This window comes from Mustela nivalis, assembly GCF_964662115.1.
Source record: "Mustela nivalis genome assembly, chromosome: X".
NCBI lineage: Eukaryota > Metazoa > Chordata > Mammalia > Carnivora > Mustelidae > Mustela > Mustela nivalis.
In genome coordinates this window covers 73,798,579-73,805,151 of record NC_139040.1, presented here as the reverse complement: position 1 = coordinate 73,805,151, position 6,573 = coordinate 73,798,579, and the positions used below count along the sequence as shown (strand labels likewise).

General features: G+C 35.8%; 1 protein-coding gene and 1 pseudogene across 9 annotated transcripts in view; both read left to right on the top strand.

The window, feature by feature from the left end:
- The window catches only part of ZC3H12B (zinc finger CCCH-type containing 12B), a 596,951-nt gene that overhangs the window by 418,001 nt on the left and 172,377 nt on the right, over nucleotides 1–6,573 (top strand). The gene's annotated exons all lie outside the window — the stretch shown is intronic.
- LOC309855827 (small ribosomal subunit protein eS27-like pseudogene) lies at nucleotides 1,309–1,654 on the top strand (annotated as a pseudogene). Its single transcript has one exon. The product of its transcript is annotated as a small ribosomal subunit protein eS27-like pseudogene (transcript).

The following is a 6,573-nucleotide window of genomic DNA, read 5'->3' as shown; positions in this document are numbered from 1 at the left end:
CTTTCACTACCTCCCCAATAAATATACTGCAGGCCTTAAGGATCTTAAGGGGAGTTATCTCTGTCAGTGAATGCAGTGGCTGCTTATTATAAGTTTCACAGCAACAGCAAAAGTCACCAATGGAGAGTTCATGTCTAAAATCGTTATTAATGATGATTACAGAAAATGGGGCATTTAAGAACTAAAATAAAAAACATCAATTTCTCTTATAAATAAATGGTTTGTGAATTGCTATTTACAAGCACTTAATTAGCTAGTTTTCATGTTAAGTTTTAATCAGATCCTGCAAAAGAGATTTAGGTATATTAGATTCAAAGGCTTGGACAATGAGCATTAAGAAGAAGCCTACCGGGCACCTGGGTGGCTCCTTGGGTTAAGCCGTTGCCTTCAGCTCAGGTCATGATCCCAGGGTCCTGGGCTCAAGCCCCGCATCAGGCTCTCTGCTCAGCAGGGAGCCTGCTTCCTCCTCTCTCTCTCTCTGCCTGCCTCTCTGCCTACTTGTGATCTCTCTCTCTGTCAAATAAATAAATAAAATCTTTAATAAAAAAAAAAGAAGAAGCCTACTGTCACAAAAACATGCATTCCAACACTTTCCACTCCATGGAAAAGTAGATATCAGATATTTACTATGGGTACAATTCTGTTGAGAAGCAACAACAGTTAAATATATGGGCAATGACCTCCTGGGGATTACAGCCTGATGGGGAACATGGAAAGATAACTTCAACTACTATCTTATTTGACAAGGAAAACTAGCTTGTGAGGCAGGGAATGTTATTCACATTTCACAGATAGGGGAACTCAGGTTCAGAGAACTTAGGCATCTTGCCCAAAGTCACACAGCTGGGTCATGGCTAGGTCAGGACTCAAACTCACTTTTTGGATTTTGATGGTTAAAATCTATGTATTTATTTATACAACACAGAGGGCTGTGTTGTAAAATGCATGTAACATACTTTAGTAGTAAAATGCATATAACATACTTTTAGTGTAATAGGAATTCAGAGTAGTAAATGCATATAATATACTTTAAGTGCAATAGGAATTCAGAGAAAAGTGTTTTGAATTCAAATTCTGTCTGAATCAGTCCATGTTTTTCTCATGAATGATCTGGTTCCTCAGATATGTCTTGTAGATTGACTAATTAGATTTTAAAAGGGAATGAACAAGCCTGTCTCTGAATCCAATTCTTCATTTGTAAAACAGGGATGATGCTATCCCTTTTCCCCCTGTATCATTGCTATAGTTGAATAAAGTAATATATGTAAAATCTTTTAATAAATTAAAAAGCAATCAAGTACTGGTTGGGCTTGTGAAAGGATTGACATGCCTTTAGATAAAGATTTACTACACCTGTCCTTGGAAGAAGAAGAAAAAAGAAAGAAACATAAAAAGAATTGGCAAGCTCAAAGCCCAGATTCCTATTTTATGAACATAAAGTGTCCAGGTTGCTATAAAATTACTAGTTTTCAGCCATAATTGTGTTTCTTTGTGTAGGCTGTTCAAAAATGTTGTGCCTGCCAATAGGAGGAAAGGTTAGACTCACAGAAGGATGTCCATTTAGAAGAAAGCAACACTAATGATCTACACGGCCTCCTAAATTTGTGTTATATGGCAGAAAGCCTTATCAGTTCCATAATTCCAGTTAATCTACCAAGATAATGTAATTAATTTTGTAAGGTATACAACAAAGATCTCCTATATTTAGTGTCAGTTTTTCAATAATATTTAAATTATGGGCAAAAAAAAGCATTAAACAATGTAAACTGTTCTTACTACTTACTAAAGTGTGAAAGTGTAAGTGCATGTTATTGATGTGTTTACATAGAGCTGACAGTGAAGATATGGTTTTAAGGATGGACTAAAATCTCAGGGCAAAGAGGGCTCAGTTCATCTGATCTAACCCCCATCTGATGCTTGTTAAAAAGGAATCTGGAGCAGAAAATGGTCTGGTGTTTCCTAACAGAACTTAATCTGTATCTTATATAGTTATTTATCTCTCAAATTCTGTTAATCTTAAACAATAGTGCCACAGGAAGTGGTGATGCAACATGGAGGCTTAAGTGGGTAGGAGAAGAATAAATGAAACAAGATTTTTCATTATTCTTATAAATTGACTTGAATTAATCTTTTCATTAACTTTTAGGGTTTTTAATAATGTTGATTGAAATAAAAGTGTTATATTTATTTAAATGCAAACTCTTATTCTGGCAACTGGAAGATGAGAAGGCAATTTGCTCACTTCTGCTTATTGTTTCTGAATTATGCTCCTAAAAGCAGAGTCAATGTTCTTTGCATTCCTAAATATAAAACACTAATTTTTCTGGGAAGATGTTTTAACTGAACACACACACACACACACACACACACACACACACACACACACACACAAAAAAGTGGGTGGGGGGAGAAGAGCATTATCTTTTGGCTCACTTATTCTGGATGTGAATCTCTACCTAGATGTTACTTTATCTCAGGGAAGGTCATGCCACTAACTTGAATAAGGTTAGACTATATAATAGGTAATTATTACAAGGCAGTCCTCACTATATATGACTTAATTCTAAGGGTTATGTTATCTTTCTGTAACTCTAAACACAATTTCCCACCAAAGCTAGGGGCATCACAATGCCTGACTTCAAGCTGTGATCATCAAGACAGCATGGTACTGCCACAAAAACAGAGACATAAATTAATGGAACAGAATAGAGAGTCCAGAAATGGACCCTTAACTCTATGGTCAACTAATCTTCCAAAAAGCAGGAAAGAATATCCAATGGAAAAAAGACAGTCTCTTCAATAAATGGTGCTGGGAAAATAAGACAGTCGCATGCAGAAGTATGAAACTGGACCATTCTCTTACACTATATACAAAGATAAATTCAAAATTGATAAAAGACCTAAATAGGAGACAGAAATCCATTAAAATCCCAGAGGATAACACAAGAAGCAACTTCTCTGATCTTGGCTGCAGCCACTTCTTGCAAGACACATCTCTAAAGGCACAGGAAACTAAAGCAAAAATGAACTATTAGGACTTCATCAAGATAAAAATCTACACAACAAAGGAAACAGGCAACAAAATTAAAAGGCAACCTATGGAATGGGAGAATATATTTGCAAATGACATATCAGGTAATGTCCTAGTATCCAAGATCTACAAAGAACTTCTCAAACTCAACACCCAAAAAACAAAGAATCCAGTAAAGAAATAGGCAGAAAACATGAACAGATATTTCTTCAAAGAAGACATACAAATGGCCAACAGACACATGAAAAATGCTCAACATCACTAGCCATCAGAGAACTAGAAATGAAAAACACAAGATACTACATTTACCAGTTAAAATGGCAAAAAATAACAAGACAGGAAAAAACAAGTATTGGTGAAGATGTGGAGAAAGGGCAACCCCTCTACACTGTTGGGAATGCAACCTGATACAGCCACTCTGGAAAACAATATGGAGGTTCCTCAAGAAGTTAAAAAAATAGAGTTACCTTATGATCCAGCAATTGCACTACTGGGTAGTGAAATAAAGTGAAATGAAGGGGCAACTGCACCCCAATGTTCATAGCAGCAATGTCCACAATAGCCAAATAGTGGAAGGAACCAAGATGTCCTTTGGCAGATAAATGAATAAAGAAGATGTGTTTTATATATACAATGGGAGTATTATGCCTCCATCAGAAAGGATGAATACCCAACTTTTGTAGCAACATGGACGGGACTGGAAGAGATTATGCTGAGTGAAATAAGTCAAGCAGAGAGAGTCAATTATCATATGGTTTCACTTATTTGTGGAGCATAACAAATACCATGGAGGACAAGGGGAGTTAGAGAGGAGAAGGGACTTGAGGGAAATTGGAAGGGGAGGTCAACCATGAGAGACTATGGACTCTGAAAAACAGTCTGAGGGTTTTGAAGGGGCGGGGGGTGGGATGTTGGGGAAACCAGGTGATGGGTATTGGAGAGGGCATGGATTGCATAGAGCACTGGGTGTGGTGCAAAAACAATGAATACTGTTATGCTGAAAATAAATTTTAAAAAAATGCAAGAAATTTCTGGAAGGCCTAAAAAAAAAAAAAAAGAAAGAAAAGATGAATAGCTACGATCTACATCAACATGGATGGAAGTGGAGGGTATTATACTAAGTGAAATAAGTCAATCTGAGAAAGACAATTATCAGATGATTTTGCTCATGTGGAATATAAGAAATAGCACAGAGGATCATAGGGGAAGGGAGGGAAAACAGAATGACAAGAAATCAGAGAGAGAGAAAAACCATAAAAGATTCTTAGCTATAGAAAACAAACAGGGTTGCTGGAGGGAAAGTGGGTGGGAAGATGGGATAATTGGGTGATGGGAATTAAGGAGAGCATGTGATATGATGATCACTGGGTGTTTTATGTAACTGATGTATTATTTAACACTATATCTGAGACTGGTGATGTATTATATGTTGGCTAATTGAATTTAAATTAAAAAATATATACTTTCCAAGGAAACAATATTATAATGATCGCTAATCAAAACATCAAAAGTAATCATCTTTAGATGAAAAAATGCAAGTGACTTTTTTTTTCTTATTTCTTTAAAAGATTTTATTTATTTGAGAGAGAGACACAGGTAGTGACAGAGATAGCTAGAGAGAGCACAAGCAGAGAGCAGAGTGAGAAGCAGGCTCCCACTAAGCAGGGAGCCCAATGCAGGGCTTGATCCCAGGACTCTGTGGTCACGACCCCAGCTAAAGGCAGACACTCAACCACTTGAACCATCCAGGTGCCCCAATATGCTTCCCTGTTTTCCAATTTTTCTACAGTAAACATTATTACACATACAATTCATGAAAATAATTTATTGAGGTGAAATTCACATAACATAATAGTAACCATTTTAAAGTTGAGTAATTCAATGTCATTGAGTAAACTCAAAATGTTGGAACTCTAGCTGGAACTGGAACAACTCTAGCTGGAAAATATTCCCATCCTTCCAAGGTAAAACACCTAACTTATGAAGTAGATTCTTTGCTTTATCTATACTAAATATTTCAGGTATAACCCAAATATTTCATATGCATAGAATCATACAATGTATCTGACTTATTTCACTTAGCATAATGTTTTGAGATTCATCCACATTGTATTATGTATGTTACAGTACTTCATTTTATTTTATGGCTGAATAATAATCATTTCCTTATCCATTCATCCCTTGCTGAACATTTTGGCGGTGGCCATCTTTTGGCTAGTGAGGTCATATGGTAGTTCTATATGTTCAGTTATTTGAGGAATTGCCAAACTTTCCTAGAGTGAGTGAATGCTTTTGCATTTCCACCAGCAATGTTTTTCCATATCCTCACCAACACTGGTTATTTTCATTTTTTATACACAGTGTAGGTTTTTTTTTTTAATTTTAACGTGTTATTTTAATTCCAGTTAGCTAATATACAGTGTTACATTAGTTTCAGGACAAATGTACTCCTTATCCTATCACCTATTTAACCCATCCTCCTACTGGTATCCTCTCTGGTAACCATCAGTTTGTTCTTTATAATTAAAAATCTGTTTCTTGATATTTTTTTTCCTTTTGATTTTTGTTCTGTTTTGTTTCCTAAATCCACATATTAGCAAAATCATATGGTATTTGTCTTTCCCTGGCTTATTTCACTTAGCATCATACACTGTAAGTCTATCCATGTTGTTGTAAATGACAAAATTTCACTCATTTTAAGGCTGAGTGATATTTCCGAATGTGTGTGTGTGTGTGTGTGTGTAATCTTCGTTCATCTTTTCTTTTTTTCCTTCATCTTCTTTATCCTTTCGTCCATCAGTGGCTTGCTCCCATATCTTGGTTATTGTAAAAAAAAATGCTTTAACAAACATAGCTGTGCATATCTCTTTTAATTAGTGTATTGGTTTCCTCTGGGTAAACGCCCAGTAGTGGAACTACTAGATCATATGGCAATTCTATATTAATTTTTTTTAGAAATGTCCATACTGTTTTCCACAGTGTCTGCACGAATTTCCATTCCCACCAACAGTGCATGAGGTTTCCTTTTTCTCTTTTTTTTTAAATATAATTTTTTATTTTTTATAAACATATATTTTTATCCCCAGGGGTACAGGTCTGTGAATCACCAGGTTTACACACTTCACAGCACTCACCAAAACACATACCCTCCCCAATGTCCATAATACCACCCCCTTCTCCCAAACCCCCTCCCCCCAGCAACCCTCAGTTTGTTTTGTGAGATTAAGAGTCACTTATGGTTTGTCTCCCTCCCAATCCCATCTTCTTTCATTTATTCTTCTCGTACCCACTTAAGCCCCCATGTTGCATCCTTGCCAACACATTATTTCTTGTCTTTTTTAAAATTCTTACAATTATGATAGGTGTAAAATGGTATATCATTATGGTTTTAATTTGCATTTTCCTGATGATGAGTGATATTGAACATCTCTTCATGTATCTGTTGACCATCTGCATGTCTTCCTTTACCCATTTTTAAATTTAATTATTAGTTTTCTCAAATTTGAGTTGTATACATTTTTAATATATTTTCAGTATTAACT